Source organism: Mustela erminea, chromosome 7 (genome assembly GCF_009829155.1).
Source record: "Mustela erminea isolate mMusErm1 chromosome 7, mMusErm1.Pri, whole genome shotgun sequence".
NCBI lineage: Eukaryota > Metazoa > Chordata > Mammalia > Carnivora > Mustelidae > Mustela > Mustela erminea.
Window position 1 is genome coordinate 8,130,505 of NC_045620.1, and position 23,362 is coordinate 8,153,866.

The 23,362-nt window shown below is 43.3% G+C and overlaps 1 long non-coding RNA gene across 1 annotated transcript; it reads right to left on the reverse strand.

The window, feature by feature from the left end:
* Positions 1–2,610: 2,610 nt before the first annotated feature.
* On the reverse strand, positions 2,611–11,328 carry LOC116594792. The gene is made up of 3 exons (XR_004287414.1): positions 10,965–11,328; positions 6,747–6,867; positions 2,611–4,045 (listed from the first exon to the last, which is right to left on the reverse strand). It is a non-coding gene; the product is annotated as an uncharacterized LOC116594792 (long non-coding RNA).
* Positions 11,329–23,362: the final 12,034 nt, after the last annotated feature.

A 23,362-nucleotide genomic window follows, 5' to 3' on the forward strand; every position in this document is an offset into this window, starting at 1 on the left:
TCTGTAAAGGCAGAGGAAATTTCTTCCACAGCTGTTCATGATCTCAAATGATGCCTAAAGTTGAAACTACACAACAGTTGCGGAGATGGGCTATTCCATTCACTTACTCATTCATTCATCAACACAGTTGTTGTTGTTGTTTTAAGGCTGGGTTTTGGTTTTTTGTTTTTTTGTTTTTTTCAGATTTTATTTATTTATTTGACAGTGAGGCAGGCGGGGAGTGGGGGGAAGCAGGCTCCCTGCGGGCTCAATCCCAGGACCCTGGGATCAAGACCTGAGCTGAAGGCAGAGGCTTTAACCACTGAGCACCCAGGCGCCCCAAGGGGTTTTTTGTTTTGTTTTGTTTTGTTTTTAAGATTTTATTTATTTATTTGAGAGAAAGAGCACAAAGGGAGAGGGAGAAGAAGACGCATCCCACTAAGCAGAGAGCCCCATGTGGGTCTTGATCCCAGGACCCTGAGATCAAGCCCCATGTGGGGCTTGATCCCAGGACCCTGAGATCAAGATTGTGACCTGAGCCAAAGGCAGACGCTTAACCAACTGAGCCACCCAGGCACCCATTTAAGATTTTATTTTTAAGTAATCTCTACGTCCAATGCAGGGTTCAAACTCATGACCCCCCAAGATCAAGGGTCTCGGGCTCCAGCGACAGAACCAACCAGGCCCCCCATCAACACAGTTCTTGATAGCCTACTGTGTGCCAGGCCCTTGGCCAGGGAGTGTGGGATGCAGCAGAGAACACACCCTGCCTGGTTCTTGGCATTATGGAGCATGGGTTCTACACACTGGAGGCTCTGACTTTTTGACTTTTCTTGGCTAAGGTCAAGTCTAGAAAGTTCTATGAAGCATCTACACTTTGAAGACGAAGGGACAAAATCAGAGCAAAAGCAGAATGTTAAAATGTTGTCTTGGCGATACTTTAGGATACCAAACAATTCTTTTTCCTGATAGTTTTGGTGTTTTTTTATCCCCCAGGAAATTATCTGTTTTTTTTTTTTTTTTAAGATTTTTTAATTTTAAGTAATCTCTCCACTCAGCGAGGGGCTTGAACCCACAATCCCGAGATAGAAGAATCTCACATTCGACTGACTGAGCCAGCCAGGCACCCCTGGTTTTATGAATAAACAAAGAATATATTGTTTGGAGCCTTGAAGAGGCATCAACCACGTGATATGCTACTTGGGGGCCTGAAGCCAAACTCACATTCAGGGTAACTGACAACTTATATCAACCACCCACCTAACAGAAGCCCTTTGAAAGCTAACTCAAAAGAAAGTAAACTTTTTTTTTTTAAGATTTTATTTATTTATTTGACAGACAGAGATCACAAGCAGGCAGAGAGAGAGGGAGAACCAGGCTCTCCACCTAGCAGAGAGCCTGATGTGGGGCTCAATCCCAGGACCCTGGGATCATGACCTGAGCTGAAGGCAGAGGCTTTAACCCACTGAGCCACCCAGGTGCCCGAAAAGTAAACTTTTTAAAAAAGAATTGAGACATAATTGACCTATTACACGATATTCATTTCAGATATACAATATAATGATTTGGGTTTTGTATATATTATGAAATGATCATAGTTAAGTCTAGTTAACATCTGTCCCCACACATGGTTATAAATTTTTCTTTCTGGTGTCGCAAACTTCTTGAAGATCTACTCTCAGCAACTTTCAAATATGCAATACGGTATTATTAACTCTAGTCCCCCCATCCCCAGGACTTACTCAGTAATCTCTGGTTTGAATTAGTTGGATGACTATCTCCATTTCCCCCATCATCATGCCTGGAAGTGGGTGAAATGGTGTCTAGATTGCTTCCTTCATTCAACAACTAATTTTGGCGCCACTGCAATGTTTGCGGTGTCGTCACCAATGCTGGGAATAGAGGGATGGAGCAGGGAAGAAAATGAGACAAAACTCCTGCCCTCCAGGAGCAGGCATTTTAAACTAAAAAGATGGCTTAATACAGGAAATGAGAGCAGGGCCCCTGGGTGGCTCCGTTGTTAAGCATCTGCCTTCAGCTCCGGTTGTGATCCCAGGATCCTGGGATGGAGCTGGGCATCGGGCTCCCTGCTCAGCAGGAAGCCGGCTTCTCCGCCGCCCGCTCCCCTCACTTGTGTTCCATCTCTCGCTGCTGTGTCCCTCTCTGTCAAATAAATAAATAAAATCCTTAAAAAAACAAACAATATTTGGAAACAGGAAATGAGAAAAATACGTTATCATTTGAGTATCATAGTAAGCGCGGTCTGGGAGCGTCCGTGAATTCTATTTGTGGTATCTGACGCATGGGATTTACTGTGGGACTGCCAAATACTCCGATATAATCCGAATCATCTTTTTTTTTTTAATAGCGAAGTGAATGCTGACCACAATTCTGTCTCTGTTCCATTCAGATGGACAGAATGTGTTGAGTTCCAACGAGCACAGGGAGGAGAGAGGAACAAAGGTGAAGAACATGGAGGTCCCAGGGGGCCCGGTCAGCTGAGCATCCGACGCTTGGTTTTGGCTCCAGTCATGATCTCAGGGTCCTGGGATCAGGTCCTACATTGGGCTCCGCACTCAGCACAGGGTCTGTTTGTCCGTCCCCCTCTGTTCCTCCCTCTGCTCGCTTTCTCTCTCTCTCTCTCTCATTCAAATAAATATATATATATATATTTTTTAAAGGGTGAGGAACACATTTCGTGCCCCAAAGAAGTGGCAGGTCCACAAGTAAACACATCACTTCAATATAACATGGTTGGTCCTTAGTAGAAGTAAATACAACACATGTGTTTTCTGGAAACTGTCCGGTTTCCTCTCGAAATATAGGAAGGAGTGTCTCGCAGAGGCATGGAAAGAACATTCCAGGTGGCTACAACAGCATGAGCAAAAGCCCGCAGGCCAGCAGGGACTTGATGGCAAAGTCAGGAGTGGAGATAGGTAGCTCCCCGATATTCCCAGATCACAAAATGTAAAGTGGATATTTCCTAGAATATCCCAGCTAAGACTGCAAAAGCCTTTCTATACTGAATCCAAAGTTCAGCATCCCACAGTATTTACTTCCTTTTTCTTTTTTTTTTTTTTTTTAATTTCTTAAGTAATCTCTAGAGCCAAGGTGGGGCTCGAACTCACGACTTCGAGTTCAAGAGTCACATGCTCTACGGATGAAGCTAGGCAGGCCCTCCTAGTATCTGCTTTCATCGAACTCTCTGACAGATAAATATAATGCAGACATAAAACCATCGTTTCTTTACTCCCACTGAAATCTTTTCCCTTTTCAAAATCTTTTAAATAAAATCTCTCTTTACCATGGAATTCATTCTGTTGATTTAAGAAAGCTCTCTCCTAAAGAAAGGAAAGCCATCTTTGATCTCACTTGACAAAAAGAACTAATCAAACAACAAAATCTATGGGGGGAAGAAAGAAAAAAAAATAAAAAAAGAAGCAAGCTTCTCTGAGCCACATCAAATATATGACAGAGAAAATGCTTTATTTAAATGCCGAAAACTAACACAAAACAGCTTGAAATGTAATCACCTCTCCTGAGTAAGTGAAACCACATGTTGATCTGACATGAGTTTCTAAGACACAATTAAAGGTCACTGTGTGTGCACACATCTCATTTCGTACTTGAGAGGCCTGAATTTGTCGTGGGCGTGTTGGGCCACCCTGGGGCAGGTGCTCGGCCTGGCCCAGCCCACCGAGCTGCTCCAACGCCCGACCCAGGTAACAGACACTCCCCAGCCCAGGAGCCTGAAATCGAACCATCCCAGGAAACAGACAACCCTGATTTCAGCGGTCCCTACCCTGAAGTCCTGGGAGACAAGACCTAAAGGCATTTGGCAATCCTGGCTAACTCAGAGCCAAGAGCCCTCCCACGGAAGTGGCTTTACTCAAAAATGAAAAACACAGCTTCCTCTCCGCTCCCTCACCTTTACCTCCACCAGGCTCCTGGGTCCAAAGGGAGAAGTTTGGGGGCTCTCCTGGGGAGCAGGGCTGTTCCAGCCCCAGGGTGGGGGGAGCCGCATTTGGAATGGTCTCCTTGGCAGCCGGCAGGTTTCAGTTCAAGACTGTTCAATGGAAAGACAGGGTATGCGGAAAGTGACTTTAAAAAAAAAAAAAAAAAAACCAAAACCAGCTCCCCGCAGGCCTGTCTCCTGGTTCCATATCCCTTTAAGGAAGGATGTGCCCCAGGAAGACTTCAAAGTCGCTCTTTCAGAAGGGAAGCCACATCTAGAAAGCTTTTCTCAGAATGAGAAACAAATTATTTGATTTGAAAGAGGAGTAAATCTTCAGAGCAATGAGGGAGATCAAAGAAGAAGTTCCTGTGAACCGAAGAAGTGACCCTTTCCAGTGGAACGTGACTTTACTCTTTCCGCGCGCTCCACGCAGTTTGGAGATAGCGCGTTTGCTAGAGAATCAAAGTAAAGAAGCTGGTCTGCGTTCCAGAAAATCACGTGACACCTCTCTCTCTCTCTCTCTCTCTCTCTCTCTCCCCCTCCCGCCCCCACGTCTCCCTCCCTCCCTATCTCTCTCCTTCCTCCCTCCAGCCAGGCTGTGCTCCCCAACCTTTACACAGTTGTCGTGGCCCCTGCAGCGTGTGGCGAGGTGCAGGTCCGGGCACACTTGGGTGAAATTCGTGGGCAGGGGAGACCAAACGGCAGAGAACTGGGCGACCCCTGAGAGCAGCCGAGCGGCCCTGGTCCCTCCCACCGCCCCGCTCAGCCCCCTCCCTGCTTCCTGTCCTCTGGCCCCCGGGCTGGTGAGCCCACCCCACCGCAGATGCTTAGGGAGTCTTGGAGTGTTTTCTTTGCATTTTTCATTCTTCAAGGTATACCTGAATATATTCTTATTGTAAAAAATGTAAAATCTTAAGGCCAAACAACCCGCTCTCCTCCTCCTCCTACCTACCCCCCCCCCAAAAAAAAACCCTTCGTTTCTGTTAGGGGTGAAGTCATCTGCTAAGTGCATTTTTCTTTCTTAAGTTTTAGCCCTCTGGTTTCCACCCCAAGGGCGAGTCTCAGTATACCTTCCCTTGATATAAATGTGGATGTTATCGACCAACGTAAATAGAAGAAGGAATTTAGCAAACCGAAAAGCAGAAAATTTTGACATACATCAAAAACAACCAAAAACAACCACCACTACCCAGTATCAATCCCTGGGTCTTCTCAAACAACAACCACCTCAAGAATGAAAACAACTGTAATTCCACAGAGAGAGCAGACTTTTACCTTCCTAGACACTATTATGTACCATTTGGCTTGAAAATCTACCTTGTCTAGGGGGAGAAAATGGACTACCAAAATTAGCCTCGTCAGGCATTTTGTTTACACCTGAAAGTATTACTTTTCCTTACCTGCTTGTTTGAGGTACTGTATGTTAAATGCTCACTGTAGGAAAATTGGGGGTGGGGGGGAAGCAGGGGAAACACTGTTACTTTTCTCCTGGAATAACAATATCCTGGGGAGACAAGATGGGTGTAAGAGGGACGCCTAGGTAGCAGTCGGTTAAGCATCTGCCTTTGGCTCAGATCATGATCCCAGGGCTCTGGGATCGAATCCTGCAGTCAGCTCCCTGGCAAACCTGCTTCTCCCTCTGCCTGCTGCTCTCCCTGCTGTGCACGCTCTCTCTCTCACCCTATGACAAATAAATAAATAAAATCTTTTTAAAAAGAGAAAAAAATAATAAAAATTTAAAAAATAGAATTTCATATATAGAAATAACATCAAGGTGTTAGAAGTTCCTGTCGTGGGTAAGTCATGATAAGGGTGAGATCAATTTTTTCAAGGATCACTGATTTTTAATATATTTCTAGACCCATACTAATTAATCCATTTCTAGGCTGAAGAGGGTCACTACATGAGCACTCTTGGCAGTTTCTTCACAAATCACCTGAAAATAAGCACAAAAACAATGGCCAGCCTTTATTTATTATATGTATTAGTGTATGGGCTTCTCACAATGACGCGTAGGGCTTGATACCATCATTATACCCATTTTATGGATGGTGATACTGAGGTGCGGAGGGTTGCCCAAGGTCACACAGCTGTGAGTCGCTGAATGGGGATCCCGTTTAAAGAGGACTATGACTGTTGAGGATATGAAAACCTGAACATCATACTCTACAGGAATCCAGTGAGTTCTTCCCTAACCCCTTTTTTAACTGGGAACCTTGCAATTTCACCCTGGGTCCTGCCCCTGCCTTACAAAGACGGCCCTTAGCAAGAGTGGGTGCTGCCCTCAGGAAAGATGACTAAAGGATTTTAGGAAACTGAGGGAGTGTCGGTTGAGGAGGTTTACCTAACCGGAAGTGGAGGGACTAAGAATAGAAAGCGCTCCCTTAGCCCAGATCTGGAACTTCAGAAACATTCTTAACAGTCCTCATGGTTGTGATGACTCTATCTCCGCCTCCTCTTAATTAAAAGAAAAATCCTTTTTCCTCGTTCTTTTCCTTGTCTCTTTCCCCCACCCCTCGCCAAAAAAAAAAAAAAAAAAAAAAAAAAGTTAATCCACCCAGAACGCTGTATTTGCATTCCAAAGGCGAGCTATTGGGGGAAGGTGTGGAGCAATGTTCTTGAGGCTCTGGATCCTTCTAAGCTCCTCTCATCCCTGTCCCTTTCCCTGTCCCACCTCGGGAAGCTGTTCACGCCCTCTCACCCCTGGCGTCCTATCCCCACCCAGAGACACGGGGCAGAAAAAGTTTGTGGGGTCCTGGGCCCAGGATCACCGACGTCTACTTCAGGGAATATCCTGGAAGGGCAGAATCACAGTTCTCGGAGCCTCCTGTGGGGTTGTGAACTCCTGCAAGCCTGGGATGCAGGCCTTTCTCTTCTGAATAAAAAGACATTCACGGAATACCCGTTCCTCCATGAGAAATTTTTTCAATATCCTAGAAACAGAAAACAGAAGAGACCCTGCGAATGTCATTTGAGTTTAATGAATGGGTTGATGGAATTAACTGTTTCCTTTTCTCTCCCTCTCTGTCTCTGTTTCTCTCTTTTTCCCCTGAAAGGTTCTAGGTGGGTGTATTACCTGCTTCAGAACCAACTGCCATTAGCGGCAGGGAGGCTCGCTCTGGCTTTGAACAGCCCCTAATTGCTTTCTGTTAAAGGGCGTGTACGTCCCCTTTGATGTGATAAGAAAAACACCAACCATTTTCCTTTCTTGCAACCATAACTCCAGTGCCTTTTTAAATAAACTTTCCTGCGAGCAGGGGAAAAAAAAAAAAATAACAATTCACCTGCATTTGTTTTGTAAGTTCTGTAGAGTTTGAAAGCCAGACGTGTTACAATAACTCAGATAAAGTTTTCTCTTTATTTTGTTGTTTTAAGTTAATTTGGTGCTTTCAGCTCCTTCAGAAATCCTTCTATGGGTAGAAAGATGCTTCCAGCTGACCTTTCCAAATCCTTTATAATAATGCGAGCTTTGTTGTAAATGTGAAATCAATCAAGAAGCAGGAATACATTAGCGGCCTGCCTGTGTTTTATAGTTTCCCCTTCTCAGGCTTGTTATTTTCCGCGGACACACATTGAGCAACTTGTTTCTGAATTAAAGTATTGCTCAATCTGCTTGCTTTCTTAAGAATTACATTAAACCACTAAACTAGGTACGGATGGGATCCTGGTTTTGAACAAGGCAGCAGTGAACTTTTAAAGTTTAGTCTGCCAAAATGAGTCAAGGTGATTGATTTATTAATTAGCAAAAGCCATCCTCTGAAATTACCTGGCATTCATCACAATTCATGAGAAATATATTCAATTAGTTTGAAGATAGAGCTTTGACAAACTATCCCTTCTTCAGAGACCACAGTCAATTTTATTAACTCTTGCTGGATAAATCCTTCATGTTCAGCTTGAAATGATGAGTGGTGCAAGGAATCCCCAAAGTACAACAGGCCAGTTCTGGCAAAGCTGAGAGCCATGCAAGACAGAGACAGGGAGGCCGGGTGAAGCAGGAAACAAGATTCTGACAATTCTGGATATTCTAGTATCTGCTGCCACTTGCACTGAGGGAATCGACTTGAATTGGACGTTCCTGAGTCAAAGGCTGGCGAAAATATACAAACCCAAACAGGCAGGAAACTCCAGCTGCCAGAACCCAACCCTTTAGTGAAGGGGGGCTAATGCCTGTCCACGGCCAAATTAAGTTGAGCCACGGGGGAAGAGGAAGACTGACTAGTAACAGGGAGTCCTGGATGACCTCTTCTATGTGATCCAAATCCTATGCTTGCAGAATCAGACACGATATATAGTGTAAGAGAGTGTCTCCCGATGCACCCATTTTACAGATGAGGAAACAAAAGGTCATAGGGAATCAGTGTAAAATGATAAGGCAAAGTCAGAACCAGAATCCAAAGACTGTAAGGCTAGTGAAACAGCTTTCCTCAGCCTAAATTTCCCTTCGTATAACTAAAGCACCGGGATAAACAAAATTGTATGATTTCCAATTCTCAAGTGCTGTGGTTTTAGTATTTTGATTTTAGGTGGCTCTCTCAATAACTTCATTGAGCCTAAGTATTTATATGTCCATAAACACACATCAATATACATTATATATACATGAAAATATAACACTTCAGTGAAAAGTTCTACAATGATTTGCATGTGACAGAATTGTTAAAATGTGTGTCTAATGTATCCACTTCCTACTACTCCCCGTGGGTTTTCTGACCTATTAACTATATAAGAAGAAAAGGAAAGCCAGATGTTTCTGGAGATTTGTAATTCTCCATTTTTGAGATAAAATGAAAATGATTAGAGAAATAAGGGAAAAGAGTGAGTCTTTTAAAAACCCACCTCATTCCTGTAGTGCAAAGGTAGAAAGATCTAGATATTATTAGAAGGGAAAACGCTGCAGCAGGGGCCAATCCGAGGAGCCAAACAGTGAATTTTAGTGAATTCATCTCCTAAAGGTAGTTCACTGCCAGTGGAGTGTGGTTCCTGAGTAAACTTGTGATCCCAGAAATTAATCAGACTTGTAGTGAGGAGTAGGACTCAGGGAGATTTTTAAAAAGAGGCAGAAAATATCCATAGATAATGTCACTGGAGGAACTCTTCCCTTCTTGACATGCTAGACATTTTATAAGGTACAAAACCCTCTTGAGCATTCATGGGCTTTCAAGTACTCTGGATTATTAAGAGACGGAAAGGGAGAGGCAGGGAGAGAGAGGAGCAGTCGGTCACAGACTGGAAAATGGTGTGTGCACAAGCAAGCAGGGAGAAACAAAGGAAGCTTCCATATTTAGAAGCAGGAGTTTTCTGGAAGACAACTCTTGGGAATGGATCAACTGCTTCCTGAATTTTGGGACTGAGCTCTGGATCACTCCAGGCCCCCAGCAGCAGCCATCAGCTCTGCTCCCGAGGGAGTTAGCCCTGCCCCTGGGCCTTTCCTGGGCCAAGCTTGCTTGCCCACTGCCCCGACTTCCCTCGCACCGAGGAGCCTCAGCCAGTTGAAAAGGAAAGTGTGTCTACTGCCCTGTGAACAGAATACACAGCCAGGAATGCTACCTTTTAGGATGAATTTACAGAGCAAATGAACAGAGCTGAACTTTTTTTTTTTTTTTTATCCTTTCGTTCTGAAGGCCTCTGGGGAAGCTGATAAAGTTATAATTTATCAGTTTGCAAGGGACATTCCAAAACAGCAGTTTGTTTAATTTTATTTTTGTTTTAAGACAAGTAAAGGTCACAGAGACCAACTCAACTTTTAATCTAACTTCAGGAGGTGGTTTTGAAAAGAGGGGTACTTAGGGCGCTTCCGGCTGGCTCCATTGGTAGCTTCTGGGACTCTGGATCTTGGGGTGGTGGTAAGTTCAAGCCCCACCTTGGGCATAGAGATTATGAAGAAAAAAAAAAAAAAGAAAGAATATATATATTTTTTAAATTGAGAGACTTTGGGTTGTCAGGAATAGTTTAAAAAATAGCTTAAACTATATGATAATCAGGGCATCTGGGTGGTTCAGTGGGTTAAAGCCTCTGTCTTCAGCTCAGGTCATGATCTCGGGGTCCTGGGATCAAGCCCCATATCAGGCTCTCTGCTCAGCAGGGAGCCTGCTTCCTCCCTTCTCTCTCTCTGCCTGCTCCTCTGCCTACTTGTGATCTGTCTATCAAATAAATAAATAAAATCTTAAAAAAAAAACCTATATGACAATCTCAATACATTCTGAGTGTTAAAAAAATCACTATATAGTGAAAGATATATGAGAAAATGGATTTTATAAAGGACATGTAAAACTGATCAGTGGGCATCATTATTTAACATATTTAAAGGCTGCTTAAGGAAACAGGGTGACAAGTTTCCAGGTAGAAACACCAGAATCCCAAAACCAAATTCTCAATTCTGGTCCACAGCTTTCTATATGCCTGAGATACATTTTTTCTTTTTATTTGAATTTTTAGCAATCAGCTGAGGCCTCTGCTTCCTTCAAGTATGGGACAATCCTCGTTACTTCCTCCTCCTCCTTGCCTCCTGCGGGCCCAGAGGGTAAAAAATTTCCCCCTTCTAGAGGCTGATACCGTGAGAGAGCCACTGCTTTTCCCCCAAAGCTGGGCTAGGCCTTTACTCAATTCTCACATGGATCAGTTCCTCCCTGCCCCCACGGCTGTAGAAGCAAGTCTTCCTTCCTAACCAGGGCTTTGCAAACCTTCGCTTGGTTAGAAAGGTCCACCTTCTGCAAACCAGAAATGGCATTTTAAGAATTTTAGTTTGTAGATAAACACGTCTGAAGGCAGTGATAGCTCTCGAGACACTCATTCCCAACTTCATCCTTAACTGAAAGTTCCAGTCTTTGCTAGAATTCAAGTGAAAACTTGAAATAAAAAAAAGAAAGTTCCAGAACTGCAGTAAACTTGAAATGCTCTTAAAAAAAAAATTTTTTTTTTAAACACACAAATAAATAAATAAAAGCTGTAAGGATCCATGTCCCAATTGCCCTCTAAACAATCCTTTAAAAGTAAAACAAACAGAACACCACATTCAGAGATTAATTACCGATCTCCTGAAAGCTATCTAATGTCGGCACGAGGGGTCATGACGACAAAAGTGAATTCGCCTCCGTCTGAGATCTCGCAGTTAAAGGAACAAACGGAAAAAAAAAAAAAAAAAAATCTATGTGAAAAGCATTGAAACATGGGCTGCTCTGAAAAGATGTATAAAAATAAAACCAAAGAGATGGAAGAAATGTTTTTCTGTGTGCAGTGGGAAAGTTTACCCAAATGACAAGTTGTCATGTGGGACGTCCCAACAGCATTCTAAAAAGTCTATTTCCTTAGATCAAAAAGGACAGACAGAAGCCCAACACTTATCTCTGTGCTGGTTGGTCATGCTCCTCTTTTCCTAGAGTAATTATTCGCGGCACCCATGAAGCAATGTGGCTAATACCTTAATGCTCTGAGTACAAAGACGAGTAGGGTCATATGACACTGCTAAATTTAGAAAAGGGCTCTGTTTTCTGTTTTGCTCAACGCTCACAATTTTCTGCTCTGAAGAAAGGGGAGTTTCAAATGCACATTGATCTTTCTCATATCGTAAATGAACCAAACGAACACCTGTTTTCAACTGCCAAAATACAGTTTTTTAAAAAAGGAAAAAGAAGCCTGTGTCCTCTTAATTCAACCTAGGAGGGATAATTTTTTTTCCCCCTGCTTTCTTCAAAAGAACGTAACTAGAAAGGTACAGTAATAGTATTTACAAAATGTTATAAATGCAAAGGCATGTGTTTAGCTAAACAAAAGAACAGTGGGGAATGGTGGTAATATTCCAAGGCAATTCAGAAGAAAATCTTCCAAAAACAAACAAACAAACAAACAAACAAACAAACCAAAACACACAAAAAAACTAGTAAGTCTTGGGGAAAAACTAGCTCATGGAGCTAAGCAACATGACTATAAAAAAAAATTAACTCTAAGTGGGAAAATAGTATATTAGTTACAGAAATGTGTGTGACTCCTTCTTCATAAAATGTCTGGAAATACTAGTGTTCAAAATGGATAGTTTTTCATTCAAATTAAATGTCAAAAACGTCAATATAGGGGCGCCTGGGTGGCTCAGTGGGTTAAAGCCTCTGCCTTCAGCTCCAGTCATGATCCCAGGGTCCTGGGATCGAGCCCTGCATCGGGCTCTCTGCTTAGCGGGGAGCCTGCCTCCTCCTCCTCTCTCTCTCTCTCTCTCTCTGCCTACTTGTGATCTCTGTCTGTCAAATAAATAAATAAAATCTTAAAAAAAAAAAAAACCCTCAATATAGTACAATAAGCCCAATCGCTTTGAAGGGATGCTTGCTGGCTATGATATTTGCTCTGTGGGTGGAACCCAAATACTTTCCTGGAGTTGAAAACTGGACTGATGAAATTTGTGGACTATATTGCGTTTGGTCTGAGAATCAAGTTCAGGCTCCCATTTGCACAGAATTCATTATTTATTCAATACTTATTAGGACCCACCTCTTAAAAATGGTGATGACCAATTTACATATACAGGATAGAGACAGGACAGGCGTGGATTTTAAGATAGAGTCTTTGTCAAAATGATGTAGAGCTCTAAAAGTACTCCAGGTTAAAAAAAATAATAATAACACTCCAGCTAACCATGACAGTATTATTACGTCGAAATTGCTATTTTAATTAAGAAAATGTCTATGCAAGTCTCCTTTACGTTTGTATCATCATAATTTTCCATCCAGCTCTCTTAGGGCATTCGTTGCTGTTTTATAGACTTTCTCATGGCTGTTGCCGAACAGAGATCCTTTTTAATTGTAGCTCTACGTCTTTCGCCCTCCATTCATTGATTTGTTCCTTCAACAATCATTCACCAAGACTGGTCTAGATGCTCAGGGATCTTAGAATTTCGATTATATGAACTGGCTAAAATTTCCAAAAAAAGTACTTATTTAAGCACTCAATCTTTTGGAAATAAATCATCTTTAAGGCATACGTTTCTGGGAGCACCTGGGTGGCTCAGTTGGTTAGGCGACTGCGTTTGGCTCAGGTCGTGATCCCAGGTGCTGCCCTGGAGCCTGGATTGGTCTCCCTGCCCACTGGGGAGCCTGCTTCTCCCTCTCCTGCTGCTCCCCCGGCTTGTGTTCCCTCTCTCACTGTGTCTTCCTCTGTCAAATAAATAAATAAAATCTTTAAAAAAAAAAAAAAAGACACACGTTTCTGCTTCCCTCAGTTCACTGGAACTGGGGTGCTCAGTGGCACAGTTGATCAATTCTAAAGTTCACTTTAGTTTTTACATTTTTATTTTTTTTTTAAAGATTTTTATTTATTTATTTGACAGATAGAGACCACAAGTAGGCAGAGAGGCAGGCAGAGAGAGAGAGAGAGAGAGAGGAGGAAGCAAGCTTCCTGCTGAGCAGAGAGCAGAGAGCCTGATGCGGAGCTCCATCCCAGAACCCTGGGATCATGACCTAAGCCGAAGGCAGAGGCTTTAACCCACTGAGCCACCCAGACGCCCCTAGTTTTTACATTTTTAACATAACTGAAATTAGTGTGCCTGGTGTAATCGATGCCCTTTTGCAATTATCATTGGAAGCATTTCTTTCTTTCTTAACAGTTCACAAAATAATGGTGCATCTTACAAGGTGACGTTTTAGATTTGACAAAATACGGTGACTAGCCCCTTTGGTGTTCCGAAGTATTTTGACTTATTGCTTAAGCACTTCTTCCTTGATGGACTTTCACAGGACTAATAACATGGGTGGGAACAGTCCGCCATCAGACCCCAGACCTATAATGGGACTCCTTGTTGCCTGCATAGCATGTGTCAAAATTAGTACGAATGAACTAGTTTGCTCTCTGGATCTCCCTAGCCAATAAGCCCCAGGAGGGCAGAGAAAACATCTCTCTTGCCCACCACTGTATCACCACAGTTTACGCTCCCTCTTAGCAGATAGCCCCGAATACCTACTACCTGTCAGATGTTTTAGATGCTCCAATACAGCTATGAGCTGGTTTCTGTCTTCATGGGTCGCAATCTTTGCATTAAAAAAACCTAAGAAATCAAATAAAGCAAGGCCATCTTGAATTTGGGGAGAAGCTACAAAACGGATAATTCTCCAGGGAATCCTGGAGTGTTGCCACTTATTAAGCTCTGCCTGGAACTTAACATTCCTCCCTTAAAACCAAAATGCCCAGCGTGCGGGTGGCTCTGCCGGTGAAGCACCTGCCTTCAGCTCAGGTCTGATCTCGGGGTCCTGGGATCGAGTCCCCCATCAGGCTCCCTGCTCAGCGGGGACTCGGCCTCCCCCTCCCCCTCACTCTGCTCCTGCTCTCTCTCTCTCGCTCTTTCTCTCTCTCAAATAAATAAATAAAATTTCTTTAAAAAGGTGCCAGCTGAGTGTCCTTAGATATGCCCGTACTGGGTAGTTCTGGGTGGTGTGGGACTGCGTCCTACTGATGTGCAGCTGGGGTGCTGAGCGGGACACCTGCTCCCGTTCTTCCTCTGACATCTTTCCTACTCTGTCCCCACGCTGTCCTTCTTGCATCAGTTGGGATCCAATACCCTATTCTGTTTCGTGTCTGCTCTAAAAGCTAGCTTTAGTAGGGGCTTAAGCCATTAAAACACACGATTTGAAGTTAGCAGAATATATTTACATTTTATCCTAGCTCGAAAAATAATAAAAGATGGCAAGATTGGTCACGTACATCAACCAGACCTCCTCCATGTAAGTGTGAGCCAGCCCAGAGACATCCCAACGCTATACAGATTATTTACGAAAACTTGCGGTCATGTTAACCTAAAAATGTGCCTGAAGTTTTATTGTTCAGTAATTTCCTCTGAAGCCTGCATCATAACTATGACATGTTATTATCATTAATAATGGTAATAGGCGCCTGGGTGGCTCAGTGGGTTAAGCCTCTACCTTCAGCTCGGGTCATGATCTCAGGGTCCTGGGATCGAGTCCCACATCGGGCTCTCTGCTCGGCAGGGAGCCTGCTTCCTCCTCCTCTCTCTCTCTCTGCCTGCCTCTCTGCCTGCTTGTGATCTCTCTCTGTCAAATAAATAAATAAAATCTTAAAAAAAAATAATGGTAACTTTATTTTTTTATTTTTTAAAGATCTTTTTTATTTATTTGAGAGAGAGAGTGAGCGAGCAGGGGGAGTGGCAGAGAGAGAGGGAGAAGCAGACTCCCCGTTGAGTAGGGAGCCTGACTTGGGACTCCCTACCAGGACGCTGGGATCACAACCTGAGCCGAAGGCAGACGCTTAACCGACTGAGCCACCAAGGCGTTCTGCTCCCTTTATTTTTTGTAATGCACCTAATTTATGTAAGGCCTTTGCTAGACCTGGGGAAAGAATGATAAGCAGGACCAGTATCTGCTCTTGACTTTACATTAAATATGAGTATCAAATACCTCCCATGTGCAAAAGACTGTGTAGCTCAAGAGTTAACAAACTTGGTTTTTTTTTTTTTAACATTTCTTTTTTGTTTTTTAAGATTTATTCATTTATTTGAGAGAGAGAGACAGGGAGAATGAACGCGGGGTTGTGAGCAGGGGAGGGGCCGAGGGAGAGGGAGAGGAACCCTGAAGCAGACTCCCCACTGAGCCTGGGGCCAGAGGCCAAGGGAGAGCTCGATTCCCCGGCGGTGAGATCAGGACCTGAGCCCAAATCAAGAGTCCAATGCTTACCTACCTGAGCCACCCAGGAGCCCTGGCAAACCTATTTTTAAAGGTCAACTGGCACATGTTCTAGTCTTTTCTCTTTTGAAGATTTTATTTATGTACTTGAGAGAGAGAGGGAGAGAGAGAGCATAAGCAGGGGGCGCAGCAGAAGGAGAGGGAGAAGCAGGCTCCCGCCCGTAGGGAGCCTGAGATGGGGCTCCATCCTGAGACCCCGGAATCATGATCCCAGCCAAAGGGAGATGCTTAATTGACTGATCCACCTAGGGACCCTCATGTTTTAGTCTTTGGGAGCCGTATAATCTGTCTCAACCCCTGACAGCAAGTCCATAAATGAATTGGGCACAACTGTGTTTCAATAAAACTTTATTTATAAAAGCAGGCAGCTGGTGGGATTAGTCTCTGGCGGGAAATTGCTGAGATCTGCTTTAGACATACTGAGTCATCCGGCGGTCACAGCCCACCCTTGAAACCAGCATGAGTGTTGAGAGCATCATCCCATTCTAGAAGGGAACAAGCTGGACGGAAGGTGGGTACGCAGCCAGTGACTACAGGAAACTGGCCCCTGGATGCCCGTCTTCCCTGTTAAGGAAAGGAGTGTGAGCTGCTCTCTCTCCCATCAGGGGTGCGGACTCGAGCCAGAGTGGCGGGTTCAGATCCTTACTCCTTCATTTACTGCCTGCACGGGCTTGAGCTGCGACCTCCAATCCCCCTGCCTCATCTCTGTTCTGCATGACCAGATCGGAATCCTGTCTAACCTTAGTAAGGCGTAAAGAAGCTAATGGAGAGGAGCCCGGGACAAAGTCACTGAACAACCGCTGGTCCCCTTTGTGATTACAAGGCACAGATGGAGGCATTACCGGTGTGGGTGTGAGTAAGAGAAGGGTCCACAGAGAAGCATCCCGGGCAGAGGCAAGTCAGAAGAGAACCGAGAAACGTCAGCGTGGACGGGCACCGGCCAGAGGTAGGGCACTGCTTCCCCATCACTGACGTTCCCTTCCACGCAGGAGGAGTGCCACCAGCAGGACACCCTGGCCTCTTGGCCTCCCGCATCTCCTACCCACGGCGGGTCAGTGGTTTCATCTGACACGGACCTGGGTTGGATTAGCTCAGCCTCTTCTGCGTGCTTATTCTCTTGGGAGCCAGCAAAGAGCAGGTGCGGTCAAAGCTTTCCAGGGACGAGCTTTGTGTCAAGGTCCTGCCCTCAAGCTGACTTTCCCAGTGGTCTTGGGCTGCCTGTCTCTGTGGGCTAAGCCTGGCCAGCCCGGAGTTCAGTGCGAAGAACCTTACCTCTTCACTACGGTGGTTTTCTTGGTTTCCACTGTATCACCTTTTTTTTTTTTTTTTCCCCTTCTTGTCTGGCGTTTGGGTCAATATATAGGCCAAGGGCACTGCCAAGTTCCTTAGCACCTTTGAGTTCTCTTGGATCCAAACAGACACCACATCCCCTGTCTCTGTGACCCCAGCCACCCCCTGGGCTTTACATCTCATTTACCTGCTAAAGAGTCACACACTGCCCCCCCACCCCCCACGCCCTGCAAGCCCAGTCCTTGAGCCCAAACTTTGGTCTTGTTTATCCGTCTGCCTGCTTAGAAAAGACCACCCCTCACCAGGCTCTGTATTTCTGCAAAGTGATACTTTCACCTGAAGCATGAGTAATCATTTGATTGTTATCTGCTCACCATCACGAGAACCTAAGTTACGGGAAGGCAGAGGGTTACTTGTATTCTCTGTGTCCTGGGCAGTGCCAGGACCAGGGAAAGCCCGCAAGGGATATCTGCTGAATGAATGAATGAATGAATGAGGGAATGAATGAATGAATGAGTGAAGAGAGCCGAGCAAGCAGTCCGGATGGGGTAGTTCTGAACTAAGGAGTCCACACTCCATCCAAAGGGGCACCTCGTTCTAAGCGCCTCTGACTGAGCCCAAAGGGAATCTAGGAGCATCTTGTAGTTTTTCAAGATAAGCCCCGAATCTGGATGCTATAAAGTCTCCAGGCTATTTCATTTTGTCTTAAATAAAAATAACCTTTTGTTATTCTAAGTAGAGTACACATGCGTTTTGTAGAAAGTTAGAAAGTAAAGCTAAACAATAATGTAAACATAAAAGCATGAGACTCCAATTTTGGGAACGCTTTATGCTTCCAGATCTTTCTCTGTAGGCATACATAAACATCCATGTATTTTTGACCACAAGGAGGCCGCCCCTGATTTATTGGGTTTATCGTCTCCATCTTCCTATTTCAATACATTTTTTTAAAAATCTGGTTTCGCTCCAGATTCAAATTTCCCCACTGACCCAGAAACATCTTTTGCAGCTGGTTTACCCAAACCGAGATGTAGTCCGAGCCCAGGCCTGGAACTGGGTTATTATGTCATGCCGCCTTTTCCAGTCAGACTCAGTCCCTTCTCCGTTCCTTCAGGCCTTGTTAAGTAGGCCAGGCCCGTCGACCTGTAGAATGTCTTTTTTTGGAGTGATTTGTGTGGCTATTTCCTCATTCTCCAGATTTTTTTTTTTTTAAGATTTTTTTTATTTGTTTGTCAGAGAAAGAGAGGGCACACACACAAGCAGGGGGAAGAGTGGCAGGCAAACGGACAAGCAGGCTCCCTGATGAACAAGGAGCCCGATGCGGGGCTCGATCCCAGGACCCTGGGATCATGACCTGCGCTGAAGGCGGACGCTTAAAGACTGGCATCCAGGTCAGTCTCTAGGAAATCCTCTCTAGGATTTTAGATGTGAAAAAGCAATCTATAAAAGATGAAACCACACACACACACACACACAGTCACTGTGAGGACAAACTGCACGTGTCCGCAAGCTGAATTCAGCCACCAGTGCCCGAGCTCCGAGGTCGGGGTGGGGGGGATCCGCCTTGCCATGGTCTGGGTCTCAGGACTGAAGGTCTGTCTGATTCCCTGCAACAGGGTTACGAAGCCACTGAGAGATTCCTAAGAAGGTGACTGATAGGAATCGTGTTTTAGAAAAATGACTCTTGTAGTAAGAAGGGATGGGACAGATCGGTGGGGACGAGTCGGGAGGCCAGCATAGGGCCCCGGCGTACCCGAGGCGTGGTGACCCAGAGCATGAACTCCAGGCCCAGAACGCCTGGGTTCAGATCAACTCATCACGCAGCGCTGGGATCGTGGGAAAGGCGCTAGGGCTCTGCGTCCTCCTGCAAGAACGGGGGCCATAGTAGCACCAGCCTCACAAAGCAGCTGTGAGGACATGGAGCAGATGGCTGTAGCGTGCCCAGCGCACAGTAGATTTTATGTCGGTCTTCGCTAGGATTCTTTTCCTCCCGCTTAACCGAGGTGTAATTGACGAATAAAATGGTGATACACTCCAAGTGCCCAACGGGACGCTTTTCTGTTTTAGACACTGTCGAGTGATCACCATCATCAAGTTGAAACATTTATTGCTTCAAGTTACCTTTTATGTGTGTAAAGAACCCTTAGCAAATTTCAAGCCTATACAGTAATATGATATCATTAGCTGCGCTCACCGTGCTGGATATTAGATCCTCAGAACTTAATCATCTTCCCACTGAAAGTTTACACCCTTTGACCTGCCTCTCCTCATTCTGCTCCCACCCCCCAAAGACCACACCCTTGGCCCTTGGTAACCACCATTCTACTCTCTGTTTCTATGAGTTCAACTTAAAAAAATTTTTTTTCGGGGCGCCTTGGTGGTGCAGTCATTAAGCGTCTGCCTTCAGCTCAGTTCATGATCCCAGGGTCCTGGGATAGAGCCCCGAGTCAGGTTCCCTGCTCAGCAGGAAGCCTGTTTCTCCCTCTCCCACTCCCCTCACTTGTGTTCCCTCTCTCGCTGTCTCTCTCTGTCAAATAAACAAAATCTTTAAAAAATAAAAGATAAAATTCGCCATCTAAGTGATACCATGTAGTGTTTGTCTCTCTCTGTCTGGGTTATTTCATTTAGCATAAAGCCTTCCAGTTTCCCCCATGCTGTTGCAAATGACAGGATTTTCTTCTTCTTTATGACTGAATAATAACTCGGAGCATGAACATTCTAGAATAGCCCATTATAATACATAATAGAAATATATATATTCTGTTATATATATTCTAATATAATATTTCCATTATATGCTATGTACTTTCTCTTTACCCATTTATCCCTTGATGGTCACTTAGGCTGTTTGCATATCTTGTCTTTCGAGAATAATGATGCAATGAGCACTGGGGTACAGATACCTCGTCAAGATAGCGATTCTGTTTCCTTTTAGTGCTGTTGTTATTGTGATAGACAAACGACTTTCTCAGGTTCCGAAGCCTAACGAACTGTTCTAGAGGCCAGACTTTCTGACACCCATTTCCCTTCTCTTTCCATTCAAGGCTATCTATGGAAACTAAGATCACCCAAAGCAAAAGAATAAAGAAACTAAATATTTGTATCAGCTTAACTCAGCGTCCGCTGTAATCCGGGAAATCAAGATTTTGTCAGATATAGTCAGGTTTCATAAACCCATTCACTCATTTTTAAATTTCATCCATCAAGTTTAACAAACAGAAGCGTCATAGAAAAATTTTTAAAAATATCAAAACCTGTATGATCACCAGATTTATACCTAAATTAAACTGAAATATTTTTATGGTTTTTTCTCATAATAAAAGTAAGACTTGATCATTACAGAAAATGTTTAAAATATGAAGCAGTGCAAAAGCAAAAAATAAACATCACTCATAACTGTACTCTTTCCCAGCTAAAGACTTGAATAATTTGGGTGCAAACCCTTCCAGTATTTTACATACATATGAAAATGTCCTTTGTTTTATATCATTCTCTATTTTGTGTTTGTGGCAGATGCTGTTGGCTGCTTACACAGCACAGCAAGGCTTCTATTCTATTCTTTCTTGTCCACAGAACCCTGAATCTTTTCAGGTGTTTCACCTCATGTGAAGGTGGGACCTGCCCTTGTCGCAGAAAGTAAAATTTGATTAATCTAACACCAGTGATCAGTTAAGAACATTTCTCAACCTTAGAACGTTGGACATTTGGGGCTGGATCATTCTGTTGTGGGGTTGTCCTGTGCTTTAGGGTATCTTAGGTTATCTGCCCTCTACCCTCTAAATGACAGAAGCAACACCCTCCCCTCCACCCCAGGTGTGACAACCAAACCAAAATGTCTCCAGGAGACATTGCCAAATGTGTCTTGGAGAACAAAAATGCACGTGACTGAGAAACACTAATTTAGGAATAAGGAGGTTCTAGAATCCTGGCCAATGAGCTATGGAGGACATACCTATGTTATTCTTCTTGATGACTATACAGTATTCCACAGTGAACATAGACCACCATTTATGGATACTAATGATGGATACTAATTCCTTTTCCAGTTCTCTGTTGTTGTAGTTAATTACATATATGACTTTATATATTCACACACTTGTGGAAATGGATTTATAGAATAAATGCCTACATGTGGAATTTGTGAATTGGAGTTTACATATCTATAGATATCAGCAATAAGCCTTCCAAAATGCTCCAAAAATCAATGCTGGTTTACCTACTAAATGAATGAGTGTTTATTCCCACCGACCTTCACTAACTTCAGAGAGAAAATCCACTAAAAAAATTTTTTTTGCTTTTCAAATAACATTAAAAAATGGTTGTCTATTGAAAACTGGTTTTCTTAGTGATGCAATAATGTTCCATTGAGGTAACACAATTTACTCAATACCCCCAGTATGAACACTCAGTTGGGATTTATTTTGTATTGAAGGATTTCTTTCTTTTTTTAAATGAATACAAATATTTTTCATAATTGTGACAATTCACTAACAGACTCTTTAAATATTAAGAAGTATCTGTCTTCTGTCATTGATTATTATTAATCTATGTTTCTATAAAATGACCTTCCTCCAGGACAGACTTCATTAGACAGAGCAGGCCCAGAGTGGGTCTTTTATTTTTTATTATTTTTAATTAATTAATTAATTAATTTTTAATATTTTCCAAAAGTAATCTCTACACCCAACATGGAGCTTGAACTCACAACCTCGAGATCAAAAGCTCTACAGACTGAGCCTAGCCAGGTACCCCAGTTCTAGTGTCTTCTTAAAATCAGAAGAAAGGGGCGCCTGGGTGGCTCAGTGGGTTAAAGCTTCTGCCTTCAGCTCAGGTCATGATCCCAGGGTCCTGGGATCAAGCCCCACATCGGGCTCTCTGCTCAGCGGGGAGCCTGCTTCCCCCTCTCTCTCTGCCTGCCTTGCTGCCTACTTGTGATCTCTCTCTGTCAAATACATAAATAAAATCTTTAAAAAAAAAATCAAAAGAAAAACATGACCTTTTAGGTTGAAGAAAATGTTTTAATATTTAATATTAACACATCTGATTCATTTTATACTGATGCAGTTATAAAATATAATGTCTTTTCTTTTCTTTTTCTTTTTTTTTTTTTTAATAAAGGCAGGAACCCAGGGAAGTCAGATGACTGCCCTACCTAGTTTTAGCATGCTTGCTCAAAACACACAGATCAGGGCGCCTGGGTGGCTCAGTGGTTAAGCCGCTGCCTTCGGCTCAGGTCATGATCTCAGGGTCCTGGGATCGAGTCCCGCATCGGGCTCTCTGCTCAGCAGGGAGCCTGCTTCCTCCTCTCTCTCTCTCTGCCTGCCTCTCTGCCTACTTGTGATTTCTCTGTCAAATAAATAAATAAAATCTTTAAAAAAAAAAAAAAAACACGGATCAAATCAAACACATGGTCTCTTCCATGTGAGATAAGTTGAATAAAAGTAACAACTTGAATCTCAATGTGTAAAATATTCATATACTTTCCATGGATAGTGATTAATTTTCAATTTTGAAATGTAACTAAGTAAGGGAAGGTGAGAAATAGTTTGTGTCGCTTTTCATAAAGAATGATGAACTCTGGGTATGTCTGTGATCTGCCTTCACCAACACATTGAGAGGGAAATAAAATACACATTTTTCATTTTTCAGCTTCCCCCTTGTTTTGATTTTATTGCTCGACATCTTTTTTTATCAGAAATAGGTGTGTTCTGTGTTCACCTCTCCCACGAGTTGCTTTAGTGCATTTTTTTTTTTGTTTAAATAAAAATGTATTTCATTTTTAAAATTTTTTTTAAAAGATCTATTTTACTTTTATAACTCTGGATTTATTCTGGACATTTTTGGTTTTATGTATTTATTCCTCTAACAACTTTAAGCACAACAATCAGAAAAGAAGAGCCTGAGAAGGACATTTGGAAGCAGATGAATAGGTGGGGACAATTAAAAATCACAAAGTTAGGGTTCTTTTGAAAATTAAAAATGGAACATGAGTTCCCAGCATCAATTGTTTGTATGTGGACAGAGGAATCAGAAGAGGGGGCAGAGCCGAGGGGAGCAGGCTAAGCCAGGCACAGGGTACCTCTGAGGGCAAAGGCTAAGCTAAGACTCCAGTGCCCCCATAGCGGCTTTGTGTAGGGGACACAATTAATGACCTACCTTCTTCCCTGGTGTTAGAACACTTTCGGTTACAGTATTGTGGTGAATCATTTCCTTCCACGGCTCAGGGTGATCTATCACACGGGTGCCTTGTCTAGATTTTAACAATGTGAGCAAAAAAGGTTCCTTATTCCAGAAATGCAAAAACAGATTACATAAGAAATGTGTTCTTTAAAAAAAAAAAAAAAAATCCACATAAAAGTGTAATAACTGGGAAGGAAAATTAATGCATGGGAAAACAAATCTCTAAAAAAAAAAAAAAAAAAAAAAGGTAATAAAAATGCTTGTCAGCGAAAGGAGGAGGTTT